The 24,627-nt window shown below is 35.3% G+C and overlaps 2 non-coding genes across 2 annotated transcripts; both read right to left on the bottom strand.

The window, feature by feature from the left end:
* Window positions 1–21,908: 21,908 nt before the first annotated feature.
* Window positions 21,909–21,980, bottom strand: Trnad-guc (transfer RNA aspartic acid (anticodon GUC)). Its single transcript has one exon. It is a non-coding gene; the product is annotated as a tRNA-Asp (tRNA).
* A 219-nt stretch (window positions 21,981–22,199) lies between these two features.
* On the bottom strand, window positions 22,200–22,270 carry Trnag-gcc (transfer RNA glycine (anticodon GCC)). The gene has a single exon. It is a non-coding gene; the product is annotated as a tRNA-Gly (tRNA).
* Window positions 22,271–24,627: the final 2,357 nt, after the last annotated feature.

Here is a 24,627-nt window from a genome sequence, read left to right as displayed (position 1 = left end):
TGTTATGACAAGTGTATTCAGGATGCCCCGAGTACATAATACGTATAACATCTTAGTGTTACGAGAGCTCACTCCAAAAATTATATTCCAAATTGTTTTTAATATTTTTCTTAAAAGATAAGTTGAAAAATTTTTATATTGAAAATTATCATCGCACTATTGAAAAGAGGAAAAAACTATATATTTTATGTGTCTATCGTAGAAAAATGGATCGAAAAATAATTACAAACACACCAAAAAATTCTGAATTTTATCGTTGACGTAATTGCAAACATGACACAATTTAACAAGCCGTAATTCACTAATTGACGAAAAATAACCGTGTTCCGTTTAATTTTACATGAAACATATATTTTACATGCTCAATGACATAAAATTACACTTACTACCATTCAGAACAACGCCATATGTAAAGTTAAATTACGTGCTTTACGAAATTCAATGTCATGTAAAATTGGAATCAAACGTAAAACTAAGTCATTTTTGATGCTGGTATATGTCAGGGTCAGGAGACGTAAATTTACACGATTTTTTCTAGGTGTGAATAATAATCATTAATAATAATAAATGAAGAAAATCATAGATTTTTGAATATAACATTAACATTGTAGGGTGAACTTAAACTTTTGACTGGTAGTGTAATTTTGACACTATCTGTCAGAAACACGTTGAAATACCAAATAAATTTTTAACCTTTTTCATGAATAAAAGAATCAGATCATCGGTTTTTCAATTGTCTTTGCACCGCAAGAGCAGATTATAGGTGCAGGGCTCCCACAATCTCGGGCCACAGCCCAATATGGCCATGTGTAAAGACGATATTGGTTATAATAAATAGAATGATAGGATAGCTTTGGTGTTCAAACTAATGTTTAAACAACTCACAATTCAGAATTCCTTCGATATTGGGCCGGTAGAATTAATTGAAGGTTTGTGTTCGTTGAAAATAGAGTAGTTATCCCAAAATTTTGCAAGTTAACCGAACCTGTCACACAGCATGTTTTGAATACCATCCTATTTCATTATCTTAACCTGGGTTTCACCGCAAAATTTGGACAACAAATTAAATTAGTGGAAATCGAACCGAATTTCCTTCTAAAAGCTCTCATAGATTTTCACCTTACAGGCAATTTTACACTGACTACAATTTATGACGTTTAATATACAAATATTTTTTGCATCCACACCTAAACACGTATAAAATCGACCAATTCCGAACAAAACTGATAAGTCCCAGCCGTTCCCCAGTAGCAAGCGGATGATGGTGCTTCCTTCTAAATATGCCACCTGCTGCTGCAGCCACCAGTATTTAGTAGCGGTAGTCTTCCCAACCGTCCCCAAGTGATTCCCTCTCCTTCCTCTCACCGTGGTTTGATCTGTACTCTCCATTGAATTCATTTCAGCACCGATTCACTCTGCAGCACACCTTTTCAACTGTACATATAGTATCCGCTTTTAATTAAATTATTTAAACAAAAATTGTTCACAGACTCTGCGCGCCGAGGACACGTGCCGGTCGGATTTTAGGATTCGACAGTAGCAGCCGGTAGTCGTGATTTTTACGACCCCTCCCACCGGCTAATCCCATGTACGCCATTGTACTGTATTGTCTGATGGGAGCCGCGGAATCCGTCCCGCGGAAGAACGTGTTCTAGAGGTAATTACCCATCCCAGGCGCGATCGCTGTCCTCTGTTTGGGGAACCGCCGGGGAGGAAAAGTGGTCGGTCGGTATTTATTAATTTCACAACGCCGCACCAACATCACCACACCTACCCGCGAAGGGAATACACATCGCGCAATTTGACAGATTGGTTTGACACGTCGATAACGGGTGAGACGGGTGAGCGCAGCAATTACCGCAATCAAAGTGACAGTGGTTAACGTTTCAAAAATCTAATTAGACCGATGACTGTCGGTGCGGTTTGATGGACTTGAACCGCGGTGTGTGTGTGTGTGTGTGTGTGTTTGTGGACGAGCGGATTGGTCGTTTAGTATGCCAGAAATGCAGATACAAAATGTTCCCTGAAAATGAAAATAGCATTCCGCCTGAGAAAAAAAAACTATAGAAGACTGTGAACGAAATCAACCCTCATGTTGATAAATTACATTCCCAAATTAAACCAACGAAAGGCGGAGACTGTCGATTTGTGTAAAGAGCACACTGTATTTTGCCCCCTTTTATAGTAAAAAACAACAATTAAAGAATCATTAGGAGTGGTGGTGAGAAATTTGTCCGAACGGCAAACATTTTTTACGAGTCATCTTTCTTGGTTTGCAGATTTAGCGAACCAGCCCGGTTGAGAAGTTTCATCGCAGGAAATTATTCAAAACATTTCCAACACCTTCGAGAGGAAGGAACACTTGATGAAGACTATCTTTCGGTCCGAAGTATCCATCGATCACACTATCCTCTTTCGGTACCACATCCGAAGTCGATCGGAACCGATTTCGTTCGGCCCCGCTGCAATCATCGAGAAAAAATGTGAGATTTTACTTTCCATACCCACTCTGGATGCTCATAACATTGATTGATGGATTTTTGAATAACTGAGTGGAGTAGAGTGGTTCTTTAGCAGGCGGCCATCGTCGTAACAAGATTCAACTTGAGGGATCATACAATTTTTTTTTTGGTCAAAGTCGTGGCCTCTCTCTCTCTCTAGCCGCGTATACACATATTCGTTATAGACTTCCGTTTTGTTCGTTAATATGGAGTGAATTCCCCGCACTTTTCAATCATGGAAATGCGATCCAGAAAATAATAATGACGATGATGAAGAGCATTGATGTTTATTGATGAAAATATTGATGAAACGAAATGATTTATAGTCAACATCGTATGTAACATACTGAATCTTGCCTATCTGGTTATTTGGTTTGTGGTAGACAATCAAATTCAAAGGCATATCAAACTGGATAGAAACGTTCATCCATTAAATAAGTTTTGTACTACCGTAAAATGGGGGAATATTGATAATTTTTTCAACAGATTTTCAATTCAAGTAAATGTAATTGTTTGCATTTACAAAGCGAGTTCCGAGTCCCATAGATTGAAACTGATGGAATTGTTGCGTATTTTATTTCGTTTTACTATAAAAATAAAATTAATTTGTTGTAAATTTTCAATCTTTGTTTACGGGGAACTTTAATCAGCAACATATGGGTGTCGAAATGAGAGATAACGCTCGAAACGTTGTGTAAATTGTCAGGGATGTGACCAAAATGTAGAATCTGTACAAGTCTTTCGTGCAGAGAGTAAAGGACCGGGAGGGACTGCATACGTACAAAGTTCAGAAGGCTCCAAATCGTGACGAACGGTTAAATACGGTTGGAAATTCACGGGTCCGAAAACTGTACATTCAGATGCTTCCGGGGCTAATGTTCTTCACAATGCCCAGTACAAGTTTGATGTTCCGGAGGAAGCAAGGAAGCAAAAACATTGAAAGTTTGTCAATAAATACATGATTTGGCAAGCTATCTGCTCATGTGGTAAGCAGAGTGCGCTTTTCGTGATACAGTGACTATAAACGAGGAGATCTACCTCAAGGAGTCTCTACAGAAGCGTCTACGTCCATTGTTGAAGCAACACGAGGGCCCTACGATCTTCTGGCTTCGTACCACCAATCAAATGTTGTCCTGGAGTGGTACGAAACCAATGGGGTCACTTTCGAACCCAAACACATCTAATCTAATGCCTTTAAACATCTAAGCACCGGAACTAAGGCCCATCGAAAAATACTACGGAAGCATCCCAAGGAGGTCAAATCTAAGGAAGACATGAAGAAAAAATTGGTTTTCGTACAGAACAAGCTACAGCCAGATGTTTTACAGAACGTAATGAGTGGAGTTAAACATAAGGTGCGAGCGTACGATATATAATATAGGGGAACAAAGGGAGACTTGACCAGGTTTTCAGCTAAAACTGCATAAATCTCCAAAAAAAGCCTTCAATCCCTCAAAAGTCATTGAGATATAATGTGCAAAGAGGGATTGCATAAGAAACCGGCCGACCGCAAAATATGACCATCGTCGATTCGAACGAAACTTTACATTTGTGTTTGGTTTATGAATCTCCATGATTCTTTCTGGCAATTTCAATATTTTGATACAAGTGCAATTTTTCAAATGGGCGTAGACGTTTCTACGTGCAATAATTCCAAAAAAAAATACACTATTTTATACAGTAAAACTATCTGAGAACGAAATACAGGTTATGAATACTTCTGCACGAAAAAAATATACACTGAAAAAAATGTGTCATTTTTCACAAAAACAAAAATTTATGATAAAAATTCAACTTACAAAAAAAACCATTTTTTCTGATTTTTTATATTTTGTCAACAAAAATCTGAAGAGAAGAGAAACATTTTGAATGTGGTTTCATGATGGAGAAATTATCAGCAAAAAAGTTTTTCTAACAATAACTTACATGTTTTTAAATTTCATACTAATTGACATACAAAGCTGTAATTTTATTACAGAAAATAATTCTAAGTATCATTTTAAATCAAAATGCATTTAACAAATATCTTCCAAAATGCGACAGTTTTCGAGATATTTGGAATTTTGCTCCAACAAAAACAATTAATTCATGTAATTATGTACTTTTTAAAAGTTATTCGCGTTACCCCATCATAAATTGTCAAAAGTCTAATGTTTATCGTTTTAAAGGCATAAAAGAAGCTTTTTAGTGTATTTGGATCATGGAGTTTAATAAAAAAGTTTTCCTAACAACAACTTTTGACAAAATTTTATAATTCATACTATTTGCAGTTAAAAGTACAATTTTATTTTTGAATATGATTCTAAACGCCATTTTAAATCAAAATGCCTATAACAAAAAAATTTCTGAAATGTAGTAGTTCTCGAGATATTTTAAATTTTATTTTGTTTTATTACGACCTTTTCAGAAGTTATTCGCATTTCTCCATAAACAACAATTAGTTTTTCGTAAGGCCCAAAAGAACCAAGAGAATTTCGAAAAATCCTAGCAAAAAATAATGACATAAAACATACAGTAATTATTTTTTCCATATTGCCGAGATCCTTAGGTAACAGTAAAAAATATAAAAGGGTTGCATTTGATAAATTTCGATTTTTTAATGCATTTCTTTTAAGGGATTAACTGTACTGTTTGCATTGCATGTTCACATGTCACGAAATTGCCAACTTTGTTTACTAATACTAAAATATAAAGTCTTATGCTTGAGGTGGGATTTTTTTATGGCGTGATTAACATTAATAGTAGATACCAAACCATAATAAATATCAGGAATTTTGCATCTTTCTTCAGCTAATTGCCACTTGGTCAAGTCTCCCCAACATTAGTTATTGCGTTCAATGTCATGAAAATTCTAGTAATAACTATTCCAATGTTCCAATTTATGTAAAATCATTTCACTGATTCACAAGAATTAAGATGGTGTATTAGTACATTAATAGTAATTAGTAGTCGAGTAGATATGTCCATATAAAGTTTGATAAAAAATTACACCTTTTAATGCAAATTTATTAATCACGTAATATTTAATCACGGAAAGGATTTTTCATACCAAACTTTTAAAACTACCTTAAGGGATCGAAACAAGCATAAAAATATTTTTGAAACATTTTTAAGAATGGAATAGAAGACGCCATAGCCAAAAATAGAATCTTGCGCTTGGTCAAGTCTCCCCGTGTTCCCTTACTATAATTGAAGTTGAATGAAATAAATATGCCACGAGTTTAGTAATGGGCTACATTTGAGCGACAGAAAATAAAAGACGCAAGGAGAGAGCTTACTTCGTAAAACCCGCTTCAAATATATTAGAGCATAAAAACCGGATATAAACTTCAAGCATAAAAATCGGACTTGGAGGACTTTCCTTTGTAAGAGTCGAATAAAAAAACTTTCAGTGTAACAACCGAAAAATAATATGTCGGATTCTTACACAGTAATTTTTGTTAGCCGACATTTAACCTTAAACATTATTATACAGGGTGTTTGGTTCATGCCCAAGTAGCAATTTTTGTTTCAGTAACTATTTCATAACCAGTTGGTAACAAAAAATAGGTGCTGTTGCAACTGACATCTAACTTCCTGCGCGACCCAAAAAGCGCAGTTTTAGGCTGATTTTCAACTTAATTATGATTGAGCAAAACTGTAAAAACTAGTTCCCGTTTCGTTGCAATAACGATTCGAGAATAGCTAAATTAAATCATATTGTTGTCAATATGTTGAATGTAGGTCGCAACAAGATTATTAAATGATACTTTTTTGTCGTTAACCTGGACTGTCAATCGCAACTGAAAAGTAACATCTTTTCATGCAAATAGTTAAGATTATGTTACCAGTGGAAATGAAAATGAAGACCAAGTCCAAAATACATGTTGAATATTTAAATATGAACAGTAGCGTCATTCTTTATATCAAAAATTTGAATGAAGCATTAAATTTTACTGCGCATCAGAGTCTATCGAGTGATATTTTATTCCACTTCTTATTATTTCACGCGCTCTTGGTGAAACCAAATTATAAATAGTATTTAAAAACAATTTCCAAGGCTAAAACGAATCCGAATATTAGAAATCCAATTCTATTAAATAAAACACACAATAATCATAAATCACGAACATAAATTGCTTTAACGGTAGACTTTTATAAATGTTCGCGAGTCGGGTGAGGTTTTATTTCCAATACAATAGAAAATGATGCATATAAGCAACATGGCTTTCAAGCCATCCAGGGCCAACTTTAGGATGTGATTTGGGTGAGTACAAAACAATGCTCTTTTCGAATAAATTTATATCAGTGAGCAAAGATTTTTATTTGTGAACTTCTATTATTCCAGCATACGTTTTGTCTCCAGCGAACAATTTTCAGTTCACATCAAAATATGCCTTTCCTTAGTATGACCCTGTACTTTACTAATCTTGTTGAAAACGTTCTAGTCGTATTCTTGTCATACGCACGTATTAGACACATGTCATCGTTATACCTTGAATCACAAACTTACACGTATTTATGAAAGGCATTCGCAACACTGAATTGACCAATTCATAACTAAAGTTCAGCAAAATAATAATTAAGTTGTATTTTTGTTTAGATTACGTTGCGAAAATTCACCGATGACACTTCATGCGCTACACTTCATATTATACAGGCGTCTAACTGTACGGTGGCGCCAACTATAATATGTTGGGTGTATCGGAAAAATGTAAACATGTGACATGAATGATTATAACGAAATCTTTCTGTTGCCGCAGTAGTAGTATTAATACCAATAGTTGAACTAATGGGTTATACTCCTATGCGAAGCACAGGGAAATCTTATTACAATACACAATAAAAATAAACTATTTCCATTAAAATAGGAGCTATTTTAAACCAATGGCAAATCAAATGAATTTATACTTGCGCATCTTATAAAAATGAATGTATAGGAATTAGGACTCAATGGTTATAGGAACTGAAATTGATAATAATGCAACCAGTGTTACACATATTTTCCGTTAGTAATAAATTGAAAAAGAAATTTAGTCGCAACTTTGATATTTTTCCGAAAAATAGGAACTGAGAGTATTTGATTGCTGCAATATTTTTCTCCTTAGTAATACATTTATCGATAAAGGGTGCTTTCAACGTTTTATTTTTATTTTGGATTATTTGACGACTGAGTTAGCATGTGATCATAATTTTTTTTCATTATTTCAGTTTTCGTAATCTTGTGAATCATTACAAATGGCAATCCATTGAACCGAACTTTCCCTAGTTCACCCAGTTCCACAGTATTCAGTTATGGCATCTAGCTCATCAGTTATTGAGATTATGAGAAACATAAATTCGAATGGTATCGAAGCGCAAGAGCAGGCGGTCAATGCACATTACTCTTTTTCAATATTCGAACTAGGTTTCAATTAATCGATGGTCAGCCGTATGACTTATTACACGACTAAAACTGAAACTAAAGGTGTTGCAAACCTTGAAGGGCAACATTTGGAAACAAGCAGTTCTCTACAACTTTTTTGAAGAAAAACGCTTTTAATCCACCTAACAGTGTGATGAGACATTTCTTATAACTCTTATCACTCTCTTCGGATATTATATCGTTTGAGAACATTTAGAACTTGATACTTCGCGATGTTTTTGATAACACATACTACATGGGAAAGTGGCAGGACTCAGAGAATCGCTCAAATCAGCATAGGACAACATCAGTGCTAGAAATCTCAAATCAAATCAATGGGAAGCGAAAAAATGGCCCATAAAATAGACATAGCTACGAATTATTGTTAATGCTCTGTTAATAAAATATCTAAATTGTGGTGGGAAAACTGAATTTTCCTAAAGGGGTTATATATTGTACTGAGCCAAAAAAATCACATTTTTTTTAATCGATTTGAAGTTTATACTTTACCCTTTAAAATACGAAAATGACAGTTTCGCTTCTAAACTGCTAGCAAAAAAAGTATCGCCCTGTTTGTTTGCATGGAGCGTGGAGGGTGAAACTTTAAATAAACAAACAAAAATACAGTTTCGCCCGTTGTATTTTTTGCTGTAGTTTAAGAAAGCAATATCGTAGAATCAAAATTTTTAGGTTAATTGGTTGCGTTTCAAAGCCCTCATTCGCATGTATGAAAAAAGCCTTATGTTTACATTTGTAAGTATCGCCATTTTCACAATCTAATCCTAATGCCAAAGAACAAATAAAAACCTCTCGAAAACGAACTGTTTGGGAAAATCATCATCATTACTGGAATTTTCATTTTCACGAAACTTTTCGATAACCTTCCGTCACTTGCGTTAATGCACTGTGTGCACAGTGCACTGAAAATCTAGCGAAATCGTCTTAGGGCACCAGCGGGTCTAATTCAGAGCTATCTGCGCGGCGAGTAAAGTAAAGAATACTAAAAATTAATTTCTATTTCATGATTTTGAGTTCAGCAATTCGAGAGATCGTGCTCACCGCAAGCCATGAAAAATAGACTACGTTGTGAAGCGATGATCACTATTTATTAAAAAATCACGGTTAAATAAAAAAAATTATACTATTAAAAAATTTCAAATAGTTTATAATTTTCACAAACTTATTAAGAAAAATTGTTTAATAATCTTTCGTAATATTGTGTAAGAAAAAAGCTGAAAATTTCAGTATTTTCTCTATCTGCAACATATTAACCCTTAAGTATACCAATTAATTGGTATACGAATTGGAATAGGTTCGCCAAATTTTGGAAGAAGTCTATAAAAAACTCCTTGAAAATTACCTAAAAATTGTTGTAGTTCGATGCAATAAAAAATCCCCAAAAATGAAATGTACCTATTAATGAGAAACACAGTGAATAATACTTACAATAAAGACCCATTTTTATCAGTCTCATGGTGTATTTTAGGCTGACAAAATGGGGACATTGACTAAATCGGGCAATTTTTTTTCTTTATAATAAACTGAAGCTGTTAAAATATTCTTCCCGTCCCTTGATGTAGTCTGATAACTATTTCTGATTATGATGAACTTTTTATTTTTGCATATTTCCATCTTCATGATAAGGAAAACATGCTCAAGAAAGGATTTACTCGAATTCAGTCTTGTTCGTCTGCTAGAGCCCATCAAACATATGTTCATATTTGGCTGATAAAATCAGGGTTTCAATGTATTATAATAGATATTCAGCATTCGAAGAAGTTTCTTGTGAACGAGTGTAGAACGACTTTGTTTCTACTTACTTGAAGTCAGCGGCGTAGCCAGAAATTCGGTTTGGTGGGGGTTTGGTGAAAATCGATCATACTGTCCAAACGGCATAATTCCGAAACCGTAATTTTTGAAGTTTTAAAATTATGCAGAATTAATTTTTCAGAAAATAGTAACAGAGTTCGTGTCTAGCGAATTTGTTGAGACTTTATTGTAGTCATGAATATTAACCTGAGAAAAATCACCATAAATACTTCTTGGACGATATACCGTCAAAATTATTTTATCAAATGATGCGCTGTTTAACGTTTGCAAAACTCATCGAAGATACTAAACCTCCGAAGTTGGCGGTTTCAAAATGATGCTATCTTGACCTTAAATTACTGATTTTAAACATTTGACCTATACATATAATTGGTCATACAACAAAAATCAAATGCTCATCAAAATCGATCAGGATCTGCTAGAGTCGAATGGAAATCGTCATTTTTCAAAAATTTCTCTTTATATTCGGAAAGTGTTATACTCGTTATTAATCATATTACGTTTTTCGTCTCAACTCGACGCATTCCCAAAATGAAAACCTGTTTTAATCCACCTAGTGGTGCAATTGTGCTTTTCTCATTTGTCCAGACTACGATTCCATGGCTGGTTATGTTCAATACAATGGTGGAAATGAATATTACATGTTCAGTACGATTTGCACATACATACAATGGATCGACAGCCACGATCTTGAGATACTATGTGATACTGAAACGTCGCTTGAAACCAGGGGCGGATCATGGAGAAAGGTCCGGGAGTTCCAGATCCTGCCGAAAATTTACAACTTGTTAAGAAATTTTAAACTAGTTTTAATTTTAAAGTAGCTACCCCTCACTGCATACTCCCTCCGGGCCGGTATGATTGACAATTTTTAGAGTGATTGCATAACCTTTCTATATGAGAAAGACAAAAATGTACCAAAGTCCAAAAAAAGTCAAAATACAAATTTGATTTTGAAATTTTTTCATTTCAGTTTATATGGGAATTTGTTGTGTGGTTGCACTCTTCAACTCGTAACTCCGGAACCGGAAGTTCAATCAATAAAAAATTCAATAGCAGCCAATGGGTTGTACCTTTCATTTGAGACTAACTTTGTGCAAATCGGTCCAACCATCTCTGAGAAACAGAGGTCACTTTTTTTCCACATACACACATACATACACACACAGACATTTTCCGATCTCGACGAACTCAGTCGATTGGCATATGACACTCGGTCCTCCGGGTCGGGATTAGATTGACGAATTTTAGAGTGAATGAGAAAGGCAAAAACATTTTTGGCAAATGTTGAAAGTTATGCATTTTTTTGGTGAGCAGTTCTATGTTTCATAGACATTAAATCAATTTTAACTTCTCTTCCTATTAAATAAAGACCCTTATTACAGTACATCTCTACAAAAACGAGATCAATTTGAAAATAAATCTGAGGACTATGATTGATTACAGAACTCTGTAATTTTCTATTGGAATGTTTTCAGGCAGGAATTTGATATTGATGCTATTAGACAACTGTGAAATGAAGACCAATAGATCAGGTACATATCAGGACCCCATTCCGACAATTTATCAAAAGTCCTCATGATGTTTACAACAACAGGTTATCAATCTACGGATCAGATAATTGTTATTGTAATATTGAATTAAATCAGTCTGCATCAATAAATTTTCAACTTCAATCCAATATTTTTTTTGGGTGTGGTGGGAGGGGGGGGTTGTATGGTGTTAAACCCCAAAACCTTCTCTGGGCTACGCCGTTGCTTGGAGTTATTTATTTGGCTTTTCATTTTCCGATATGTTTCAGATCGATCCGATGGTCATTAGTTAGAAAAATTGCAGTCAGAAGGTTCGCACAAATGAACATTTTTGCACTGATAAGTTATCAAGTACCTTCCAGACAACTTGGAAGTGTTCGGTGCGGTGATTATTTCTAGCGGTTGTAGATAGAAAAATGAAATACAAAATTCGATTTGTCGAAATAATGTTTGGCTTATTTCAATGGATTATTTCTATATTGAACAATAAATAGGCGACAAAGAGTAATCCACAAACAACAAGCCATAACTTTTAAAGTATTCAAAATAGATATTTGAAGTCTTCAGTAAAGTTATTCGCAAAAGTAAGTTATAAATTTGTAGAAGGCATCATTTCGATATAATCACTTCCAAGAAAATTTGTGAAAATATCTCACTCATAGGGGGATTAATCAGCAAAAGCACAATACCAAAAGAAAGGGCATATTACCTCCATTAAATTCTCCGAAGATACTATTGACCTAAAATAAGCCGTTTTGGCGTTAATAATAGATTACATGTTTTTGGTCATATTTCTGGCAATGGGAAATGATAAAAATCTTTCGTCCGCATTTAATGTTAAATATCTCTTTTGATAATAGTCCGATTTCAACAATCTATAGTTTGTTCGAAAGGTATTCGTTAAAGCTGTCTAAAAACATATAAATTGTTAATCTATATTGTCAACTTCGGCAGATAATTCAAAAAAACTGCAAAAAACGCCATTTTTACGCATTCAAACATTCATATCTTGGAAACTAAACATCAGAATCAAAAACAAATTAATAGCGTTCATACTGTTTTTTAGTTCTTTCATTTAAAATTGGTTTGGATAAGATCGGTTCAGCCATTGCTGAGAAACACGAATGAGAATTTGTCCGTTACATACACACACACACACAGACACACACACACAGACATTGTCCCAAATCGTCGAGCTGAGTCGATTGGTGTATAAGACTCGGCCCTCCGGGCCTCGGAAAAAATCTTGAAAGTTTGAGCGAATTCTATACATTTCTTTTATAAGAAATGTAAAACACAAAATTTATAGGATGCCATGGAGTTTCTAGGATATCTTCAGGCCACTCATCATACCGACAACATCGTTTTGTTTGTTTTTCATACACATTTAACCAAAAATTAGCCTCGTCTAAAAAAGTAGTTGTTTTATGTAAAATATCAAAATTCGAGAACATAGTTCAAGCGCAGATTTTTTCATGGGGAGTGGATCTAAAAATGCCGGAATTTTGTCTACACGGTTTGTTGACGGCCCCCTTTCCGGGTGGAGTTCTCAAGAAAGTTTTGCATTCATAGACAAAATGTCATTCAGCAAAACAATTACAAAAAATGAAAATTGAAAATTAACATATGGACTAGTATTTTCAGACGCTTCACATATTAAACAAGGAATTTTCTAAATAGTATTACTCCTAAGATAACGTTATTTTGTTTTCGGAAGGTACTCTAAGTAAATGATTTGTTTCAAATTCATACTACTCGATCCACCCATCTTGTTCTCAGTTCCAAAATTATTTTCTAATATCTTAATTATATGATCTGTGTGGAAAGGATTTAATCGTTTCGTTTAAAATCAGTAATAACATACCTGCTATTTGTATATATTTTCCAAAACACCGAACATTTTATAGTTGGCGCCACCGTACAGTTCAATGCCTCTATAATGTCAAGTGGAGCGCATGAAGTGTCGTCGGTGAATTTTCGCAATGTAATGCCAACAAAAATACAACTTATTTTTCGTTTTGTTAAACATTAGTTGTGAATTTGTTGATCCAGTGTTGCGAAAGCATTTTGTTAATACATGTGAGTTTGTCTGAAAGGCGTAATGATGGTATGTGACGGATACATACGTATAACACGAATATAACTTTGTAAACTGAAACGTTTTAAGTAAGAATCTTGGTGTTGGACAAATGTGCAATTGTCAAAATATATATCACAAAATCAAAATCGTAACTAAATTTCAACAAACTCTTCAGCATCAGCAATCAGTTCAGAACATTAAAGAACATGTTATAGCTGGCAACATAAATGACCATTTGGTGACAAAAGATGTTATTAAATAACCTTGATGTTATCTATGTTCAACCAGTGCAACAAAAATAACTTTATTGTTTTCTCGTTGCAACATAGTTTGGACTTAGAGGATTAAAACTAGTTGCGATTTGCTACTTGGGTGGTTAAGGACCTCCCGAGGGATAATTGACTGTCAAATTCGGAGAAAAAATCGTTCTACACATACCATCTCAACCGTTACTAAGTTATTGAACTTTTTATGTTAAAAACTTAGTTGTCTTAAAATAGCTCTAACTCAAAAAGTATTTTTTGTATTTGAAATATTTTAGATCCATTGGATTGGTGAGAAAATTTCCCATTGAGTGATGTCCTCACATGTTTCAGCTAATGAGGTAAGGTAACCTTTTAACAGTAATTTATTTAAAATTTACCAATTTTGATCGATTTTTCGTTCATTTCGCGAAAATTTTAATAGTTAACATCACTATTTTAATAATTCAGATTGTTAGGCTTGAAGAGCTGCAGATTTTGTTCTTTGACATGATAGACTTATCATTTCTTGTTTCTATGTTGTTGGGTTATTGAACTTTGATATTTTTATCTCATTTTCACTAATACTAGCTCTTATTGAAAAAGTATGGCACTTATTGTACCTTTTCTTATTTTTACTCGAAAGCCAAGAAAATTTGGCAGAGAAAAATGTATTAATAAATTTCAGATAAGTGAATTTAGTATTCTTTTAGAAGTTAATTAGTTTAAAGTTAATATTATTATTAGCATTTTCGTTATTTTCATAAAATAGTAAATAACAAACATCTCCATTACTATCATGGAATAAATGTATCTCAGCAACTTTTTCTTTGACGCCATTCAATTATCTCTTTTAGTTTCGAAGCAAAATCATTTTTATCACCTCGTTTCATATGCAAAAACAAAGATTTCGAACCCACTACATTTGTGGTGAGGTCATGCTGTGTTAACTATTAAATTGCAGCGAACGGAAAAGCGATACGGATAAAGTGTCAAAAAACAAGTTATAGAGAATGTTAAGAGGCACCAAATAATCAATAGTAACGATAAATATATTTGATTAATAATTAGGATAATTATAAAACTTAAAAAAAACACTGATTATGAATTATTTTACTCATAAAAGTCATTTAGTACACCTAACTAAAAGATATTTGTACATACATCGAAAGGAAATTTTCTCAGCTATTTCCAATGAAGCCTTGTAAATAACGATATAAAGTATATTTTTTAGATTAGAGTCTTTTAAGCACTTGCAAGTCGATTGCAGGAAAAGTTTAGTAATGAAATTACAAAGAAACGAGAAGAGATAGGAATATGATGTTGAATAACAAATTGTGAATCGTCCTAAAATTCAACTTTTGGAGAATAGATATTGCTATAATCATAATTCATTATTTTGAGAAAATTAACAAAAACCTCATCAAAAACACCAACTTTTACCTACTTTACAGCTAAAAGATAATTAAAACTAATTAAGTGAAAGACATGAGAACACTATTCAATAGGAAATTCTCCCACCTTTCCAATGGAACTAAAAGATTTAAAATACAAAGTATACTTTTTGAGCTAGACGTATTTTAAGATAAATAAGTTTTTAACATAAAAAGCTCTGAAACGGTTGAGAATTGATGGTATGTGTAGAACGATTTTTTTCTCGAAATATGACAGTCAATCACCCCTCGAGAGGTTCTTAATCATGAACCAAACACCCTGTATACGGATGCTCCTGTGAACGATTTATATATTTTTAACCGATTTTCATACTGGAGGTTCATCCTTGCTGCGTTTTGAAGGTGAACATTTTTTAAGCGATTCTTATGGTGAAGGATCTCTGTCCGATTTTATCGCTTGTAGTTTATTTCCGATTTTTGGATTTGGATTATTTATTTATTTATTTATTTATTTATTTAAGAAAATACTTGTAGAGTAAGGACTTCTCCTTATTTGGTTCTACAATCGGAGTTCAATTGACCACATTACTATGCACTAAGTATTACTAATTCTAATTCATTTAACTTATTGCAACTCAAATTTAAATTGAAACTAAAACTAATTCCTTTCTCTTAGCCAATCCAAACACTCCCGTTGAAACCGCTTACGAGAATCTATATTTTTTATGTAAATTGGGAGCTGATTCCATAAATTGATTGCTCGTACAAAGAACGAGTCTCTATAGTGTGCTGAATTGAGTCGAGGCAAGATAAAGTTCCTCGTCCGTGCACTACTGACTGAATTTAATTTAACTAAAAGATAATCAGGGCCTTGGTGTACTATTTTGTGTAGTGTAAGACAGTATCGTACCTTGAGGAAAATATGGAAGGGACATCCGAGCAATTGGTCATGGAGATGAGAAACACTTGAAAATCTAGGTATATGGAATACCCCACGAATGCATCCGTTGAGCGCAATTTTCAGTCTGTTCAAAGCGGCCGCGGAGGCGGTCGATGTTAACTCAATACCATTAATTAGATGAGGGAGTAGAAGGGATTTGAACAGCCGTATTTTGACCGCAGTAGGCACCATACTTGCTGTAAGTCTAAGATGGCGTAAACCAGCATAGATTTTTGCACACTGTGCATTAATATGAGCATCCCATTCCATGTTTTGTTGAAAAATAACACCCAAATTTGAAACCTTTTCAACGTAGACAAGAACTTCATTATTGAAAATGATATCCGGTAACGGTGATCGATGCTGACGTCTCGTTATGAACATGACTTTAGATTTAGTAGTATTTATTGGAAGTAAAATACGTACTGACCAACGATATATGTTATCGAGATCAGAATTTATTAGTAATGTGAATCAAACAATATTGAAGTACAGATGGCAAATCATTGATGTACATGGAAAACAGTAAGGGACCCAGAACCGACCCCTGTGGTATACCAGATACAATTTCGATAGAACTTGAAAGTGAATGATTCATTTCAACCATTTGAGTTCTATGACTAAGATACGACTGTATCAAGTGAACTGCATTTCTCGAGAAGCAAAACTGATCAGATAATTTTTTCATTAATTTTGTATGCGAAACTCTATCGAAAGCTTTTGAAAAGTCGAGGAGAAGCAAGAATGCAACACCTTTTCTGTCCACGTGTTGGTGGATATCATCATTTATCTTCAGTAATGCTGTGGTTGTACTGTGACCGGCTCTAAAACCAGATGGTGGGGCGTTAGTAAATTGAAAGTATGAACATGGTCTTGTATTTGTTGCTTAACTATTTTTTCAAAGACTTTTGACAAGGAACATAGTATACTTATAGGACGCAAATTATTTAAGTCATGGCTCCTGGCTTTTTTTGGAATTGGAATGACTTTTGAGGCTTTCCAAGAACGTGAGAATTTAGAGGTCAAGATAATTGAGTTCATAATATAGGTTATAGGACCTAAGACAAACGGTAAAATCAGATTAGATTAGATTAGATTGGATTGGATTGGGTTGGATTGGATTGGATTGGATTGAATTGGATTGGATTGGATTGGATTGGATTGGATTGGATTGGATTGGATTGGATTGGATTGGATTGGATTGGATTGGATTGGATTGGATTGGATTGGATTGGATTGGGTTGGATTGGATTGGATTGGATTGGATTGGATTGGATTGGGTTGGGTTGGATTGGATTGGATTGGATTGGATTGTATTGTATTGGATTGTATTGTTTATTGGACGTTTAACCTCGATGGGTCATTCGCCCAAACATAACCCTTGCCATTAGTGAGCTATACGATTATGGGTACAAATCAGCCCTTCATCGACAAGAATCTGCATCTCATTGGCATAGCACTGTGATGTACCCTTACCTGAAATTATTTTAAGTAGATTTTTCCTCGCAAAATAAAAAAAAAATGTAGGGGGAAAAGAAAATCCTGTTTACATATCCCATGCCTGGCCAATGAACATTTTGAAGCAGCTAGCGACAATATGAAATACTAGTAGTAATATAGGAACAATATATCGAAAAAAAGCATATTCAAAGTGGACTCAGAGTAGTGTTATTAGAGCAATAAGTATTACTATTTTGTTTCACATTTTGTTTTTCATAATCGTTAAATTGATTGGTCCAGATGCGTCAAACCATCCCTTGTCTTATGTCCATCTTCACCAATGCCACATGTCTATCTTTCCTACGCCAGAAGTGCATTTTCCCCATTCCAATTTGGAAATGGCAATCATCTTAATTGTTATCAATTAATGATAATATAATAGATTATGTTCCCAAAACAGGACATATATGAAGTTTGCGAGCAATATTGTAAATTAACAACAAGAATTTGTGATTTAACCTTCAAGTGTTTGTCTCATATGTTGATGAGCATGCAGCGTGCTTCATATGATGGAAAAGGTCGACCGCTTTAGTTTACGAAGGACATACAAAAGCAATAATTTTAGGACGGATACAATGTGTTCTTCGTACAGGACAGCATAAGCTTCATGGTAGGCTAAACTATTTCGGAACTGGTCTGACGTAAACATGGTATAAGAATTGGAAGAGGTGGAAGAGTCTTCAAAGTTTTTGCTGAAACATTTAATAAATTACAGCAAACTACACAAAAGATTTGCGTCTGAAATTGCAGATAAATCTCGTACAATGCAATTGAACATATGATTAAGGCGTAAAATCCAACTGTCCGAAGAAACCGTTATTACAGAAACATAGTGCATAACTGTGAACTATTCAGAAATCTTTTCTCTTTTGTTTACTACCATAAGCTGTGCTTGGCGAATAACGGTTCGTTCGGAATTTCTCATCAAAGTGAATTTTAACAATTGGCTTTTACGCCCTAATCATAAGTTTGTCGAGAATGTATCATTTTCGTATACAAAATAAAAAAGAAAGCCTAAGTGGAAACACTGGTGTGCACTAGAATTGGCACGAAGTAGTTCAGAAAAGACATTTTTAAAGCGCCCATACTGCCTTGAAGCACAGACTATCAGACAAAACACTTAAAAACAAAGCTTCGTCCGCTGTAACGGTCATCTTAAATATATTTGTAGTTGGGACTGTGGCCACATTTGAAATTATGGCGCCACTGATATATGAACAAACATATGGGGGATAGACCACTAGTGAAAAATTGTTCCCAAACTTGAGGGGTAACCCACCAGTAAATGAGTGTTTGGGACTGTGAATAAAAGGTGGAGCTAGTGTTCTGGGAAAATTGTCGGATCGATGTTTTTTGAGAGAATTCCCTCATAGTGTTATGTCTGTTAGTCTGTGCTTGAAGAGCAATATAGGCACATAATTTCTTTAGCAAAGATTGGATGATCTAGTTCTCCAAAACATTAACAAGTTTTCAACATTTATAAACTCATGGCATAAGTGTAAATGGTGTCCCTGAAGTGTGCGAAATTAGACCTTGAAAAATGATATAAGGTTTTTTCAGCTTAGATAAAATTTAATGATAGTCTGCTTCCATCCACCGAAGACATCGATCACGAAAAGCTTACAAAACAAACTGGAAAAGATTACAGAGTAGGGAAAGTTATGAATTTAGAGAAATTAAGAGCCAAGCGAGAGCAAAGATGTGAAATATACAGATCGAAAAGCTAGAAGTGGCAGGGTCATAAGAAACAGGCTTAAAATCATACGGGCTAATCTTTTGTCTTCTGTTGGCAGGAGTCGCGCTTAGGCAGCATAACTACGACTCACTCCAGTCTACCAACATGTCTCCTGGTGAAGACAGACTTGTCTCCCTTTACCGTGAGAACCGACCGGACATTTTATTGCATGTTCTGAAGGTACATACATATTTTCCAAAATATCTGTACGAAATTTCATCCAGATCGGATTACTAGATTTCTAATAACTCAGTGCACTGGTTCTTAGACACAAAACTTTAGACAGCTTTGCGTGCAGCATGTTTCGCAGGACTAGGGGTTTACTCAGAAATACAAATCGTGTTTTCGTTTTATGGAGCTAGTGTCAATCCGGCACTAGCTTAGTCCTGTCACTAAGTTAGTGGCGGATTCTGATGAGACGAAATCGAAACGCAAAGTCATAACTAATTTAGTTTTAGAATGTGGGATCTTAACGCGCAAATGTGGTTTTAAACATTTGTTTTCTTTAGTGAAGAATACATAGTTTTTACCTAAATTTTCTCCACTGAGGAGTACAATAGCATAGTGCATCTTGCATCGGCTTGCTAAGCCATAACAATTGTTTCGATTTTTTTAGTTGTCAGCAGCTTAAAATGAGCTCCTTTTCGAGTGGGACATCACACAGAACCAGTGGTTTGCTCAGAAATACAAATCGTGTTTTCGTTTTATGGAGCTAGCGTCAATCCGGCACTAGCTTAGTCCTATCACTAAGTTAGTGTCGGATTCTGATGAGACAAAGTCGAAAGGCAAATTCCATAACTAATTTAATTCCATTTATAGGTTTTGTGCCCTTAACACGCAAATGTGGTTTTAATCAATTTTCTCCTTAAAATTGTCTTTACCTAAATTTTCTCCACTAAGGAGAAAAATGGGATAGTGAATTCAATTGTTGTTGTTTACATTTGTAAACTTGCTACATTTACCTGGTGTCCACGAATCGCTGGTACATTTGGTTTAACCGAACGTCGGAAACTTACAATAACATCACAGAGAAATCATCTCACTACTCTGTAATGTGGACCATGCCGTAGATTGAAAAGAGAAATGGAAATAGGTTCCGTGCAATGCGCACGTATACAACTGTAGGTGGTCTTTACATGTGTATTAGTGTAGTGTCATTCTTCAACCATTACTGTGATAATGTGGGCATCATCACTACATTCAAAAATGTAGGGTTGTGTGAGTGTCTACTACGTAACCACCGTTTAATGCATTTGTTTCCCAGGACGATATCGCTTAATATGCATTATACCAGTTATAATACAAAATTCGCATTAGAATCATGCTTAGTTGCATGTAAATAATGCGTTTCGGTTTTTAGGTGCAGTTTTGATCTTAAAATCTGATACAATGAAACCGGGTCTGATATATAAAACCTCCAAACAGATTTCTCAATTCCTAATACTGGATCCAGACATTGAAACCTTTTAATTTTAAAATTTCAATGACATACAAATGACATGAAACATTTTGAACATTTAACGTTATTATGTTATGGATGATAGAGTTAAACTATTAACGGATTCATCGAAATACTCGAAAAAACTCGATGAACTGTCCACCAACAACATAAAAATTGCAAGTAGTTTGATAGATATTGTATGCCAGATTTTCCAGACTTTTTACTCGAAAGTACCCAGATTTTGATTAAAACATATGACATCCCTGTCACAAGTGCTCATTCTGATGCCTCCGAATCCAGCCTTCTTGCAGTTTGTTCTATTGTCCCATGTCGACAATTTTTCATTATCTTGCTTTTTAAAACATCTCAAAAATTCAGATCCCGGCGACTCTCATGGCCCACGGAAGAATGACATGAGCAGAGACATTCCATACGGGTTCATTGTTGCTCCACTACAGGAGAAAAGTTAATGATAATTTCTTTCATAAAATGAGATTGTTGAGCATGCAACGGGTTGAAAAGTAAGACCCGATCAGAATAGTATACCACAGCCAAACATAACAGAAAATTTTTGTGCGTGAGGCTGTTTCATCACGGTTCTGGGATGTAGCCTAATTTAAACAATCTACCGGTAAGTGATATTGCTACACTTCAATGATACTGTCACCGCATTCCGATCGGGTCGCACAACGCCGAACACATGGTGATGGATCTGTCCTGTCCCGACCGTGCGTAGTCCAACCGGGAAGTGGAAGGTCGATGAATTTACGGAATAATTTGAGAGGCAACACCACCAACATAAAAAGTGCGAGATCATATGGCCGCGAGCTTCGGTTCGGGTGGGAAAATCTTACAGCTTGCCAGGCTGCGGGCGATGAACAAACTGCTTGGACCAATCAAGTGGATTTCTCGAGATGGTTCTCGAGACGTTTAGACAACTGAAATTTTCGATAGCCCCTTCAGTAGGGCCTCTTGATAAATCGTAAATTGTGTAAATTGTAGAGCTTTCGAAACGTGTTGAAGCAACAGACCTCAGGCGCCGGTACCAGACTTAAGTCCCAAAGCGATAACTCTGTAACACTGACGCTCCCTCCATCGAAAAAGTTTTATTACTATTGAAATTCCATCGATCACAACAAAAGGCAACCCATAGATATAGATAGGCAGCTTTTTCAAACTGAGCGTAGATTCAACAGCGCGCGAGTATTTTGTGTGGATTCGGGTCATAGTTATTGTATAAAATGTTGAAGAACTATGTTTAAAATCACGATTTGGAGACATTACCCTAGCTTTATAACTAAGCTCAAAAATGCAAATATCAAAAAAGAGCCTCCCCGACGGGGAATCGAACCCCGGTCTCCCGCGTGACAGGCGGGGATACTTACCACTATACTATCGAGGACTTGTTAATACGTGCTATAACAACCGATTTTATCGTATTGTAAAATGATCGTATGAAAAAGAAACGTAATTTTTATCTTTCCTGTAATTTACCGAAATAGTAAACTTTATAGAACTGATCATATTTTAGAAAATTCTAGTAAATAAATGGCAGTTTGAGACGCTATGTACACAAGCATTGTGAGAAAAAAGAATTCCGTGCATCACAAAAAAAATTAATTGCATCGGCCGGGAATCGAACCCGGGCCGCCCGCGTGGCAGGCGAGCATTCTACCACTGAACCACCGATGCTTGCTGAAGAAGGGTCAGCTTTCAACAAATCGCAACCAGCCGGCCGTCTTCAGCTTTTCGCACGATCATCTGCCCGGCTGCTACTGGATGGAAGAGCCGGTGATGGTGATCTTCTTCGCATTTACACTTTGCGTCGTTTTTCGTCCATTAGCCGTCTCGTAGCATACCGGTCACAGAAATAGAACACTGACGAGAATAAACAGAAGGGTAGATGAAACATGCGGCGATTCCGTCCATGCGTCGTTACTTCGCTATTTAATGTGAACACAACGAAATGAGGCGAAACGAAAAAAAAAACAGAGTTTAGAGATAACACAGCGAAGCACGGCGAGAGTCAAAGTTTGAATTCACATTCGCTTACAATGGGCCCGGTAATAAACGAGTTGCTGACGGAATAAAAACAAAAAGCGCGCCAAGTGTCGTTCTATTCGTTTTCCACGAGGTTTGGTTCATTCGTTCCGCTAAATGCGGGACGCTTGTTCACGAAAAAAAAGTTATAGTCATTGGGGCAAAAGCTGATGAATAATGGATGAAAATGAAGAAATCAAACAATTGTGTCATTTTCGGGGCTTTGCAGTGCTCTTGTGTAGAGGCGCGAGAGCTACAGCGGAAAAGCTAGTTTGAACAAGTAAATAAACTAAGCAAATTTAGATTTTTTTTTTCGAATGGAACAGCGAGTTGATAGGAATCATGATTTAATGCTTTGGAGTGCGTTTTTCGGTAAATATGCTGTCCTGTGCCAACTGCTAACATCGTGCTGATGTGCATCCATCTATATGAATTGTTTAAACAAAACTAAAACAAATAATGGTACTTGGTTGAAAAATTTTTATATATGTAGGTATGAGCCTACAATATTAAGTCATTAAATTAAAAAAAATCTTCATATACCTACAAACTATTAGTTATTTCTAGGGTTCGTCGCGGATGCGGATGTGGGCGGTAAATGGATTGTCCGCACCGTAACCGCAAAAAAATAATAAAACCGCACCGCTTACCGCAACCGAATTTTATTCACCGCACCGCACCGCGCGGTAATGCGTTAAATGCGGTAAAAATTCCATATTTTTAAAAATAGTGTTAAAAAATGTTCATTTGTGTAACTATATATAATAAAATGTTATTCTTATTCACACGAAATTTAACTTTAATACTACGTTCACATTACGAGTTAAAACGTGTTTTAACGCTATCTTGATGACGTTTTTCTTGTTGCCAATTATTATAACATGTTTCATTTCTGTAGTGTAAACGTAGTATAAGAGACTCCTCAGAATGTAATGTTTATGAAAAAAAAAATCAACTTTTGCATTTTCTATTAAAAAATTCCGTTCATTTTAAGGCACACATTATACATTCAAAAACGTTCTATTGCAATAATAGAAAACTTTTATTTTAGCATCCCTTCCAAACGTTTCGACCGTTGGTTTCGGCCTTCTTCAGTGGAACGGCCGAAACCAACGGTCGAAACGTTTGGACATTATAAAAAGTACGGTTCGGTATTAATTATTGACTGAAAAGCCGCATATACTAGAAACGGTCGGGTTTGGATTTTTGGACCCGAAACCCGGACCCAAGCCGAACTCGACGGGTTTCGGGTTCTGTAAATTGAATCTTCTTGGGTTCGGGTTGGGTTCCGGGTTTTCAAATTTAAATTTCTCGGGTTCGCGTGTTCAAAATTTTAAACTTTCGGGTGCAGGTCGGGCCCGAGATTTTCTACTCTGGAATTCTCGGATTCGGGTCGGGTTTGGGTTTCGAACAAATCACACGAAACCATTTTTTGACGCTGTTTACGTTTATACACAACACCAAGTCTCTTTTTGTAGTAACTAACTTTACTTCGTGATAGGAATGGATCACATATAAGCGTACTAAATATAACCACCCCTGAATCGCTAGAACTCGTCATTATTTCTGATGGCCAAATAACGTATTTTTTATTTTATTTCTTCAAGTTAGTTTCGCAAACAGCCCGAATTATCTTATTTTTTAAACGAGCACTCATGAGAGAACATTCAACAATAAGTGTTTCACATCTGAATGCTCTATGCGATTTATTTTTCATGTTAATCATTAATAAACCAAGTCAAAGAAAATTTGTCGGAAAATATTGGTTCAAGCGAGCAAAAATCTACGGGAGGTACAGACAATACAAAACTATCTATTGATCCGGTCCTGGTTGGTCATTTTGACAGCCGCAAGCATTCGAAAAGTTTTCAAAAGTACTCCGAATAGCAGTACTTTTTGATAAATAGTGAATTACAATCGTACATTAAGATTTAACTATGTATATTGTTGGCAAAAATTAAATTCAAATGCAGCATGATTTGTATATTCTTAGCATAGTTGCGATCCAT

Source organism: Topomyia yanbarensis, chromosome 2 (assembly GCF_030247195.1).
Source record: "Topomyia yanbarensis strain Yona2022 chromosome 2, ASM3024719v1, whole genome shotgun sequence".
Lineage (NCBI taxonomy): Eukaryota > Metazoa > Arthropoda > Insecta > Diptera > Culicidae > Topomyia > Topomyia yanbarensis.
Note: the sequence above shows the minus strand (reverse complement) of the source record. Positions and strands in the feature narration are given on the sequence as shown.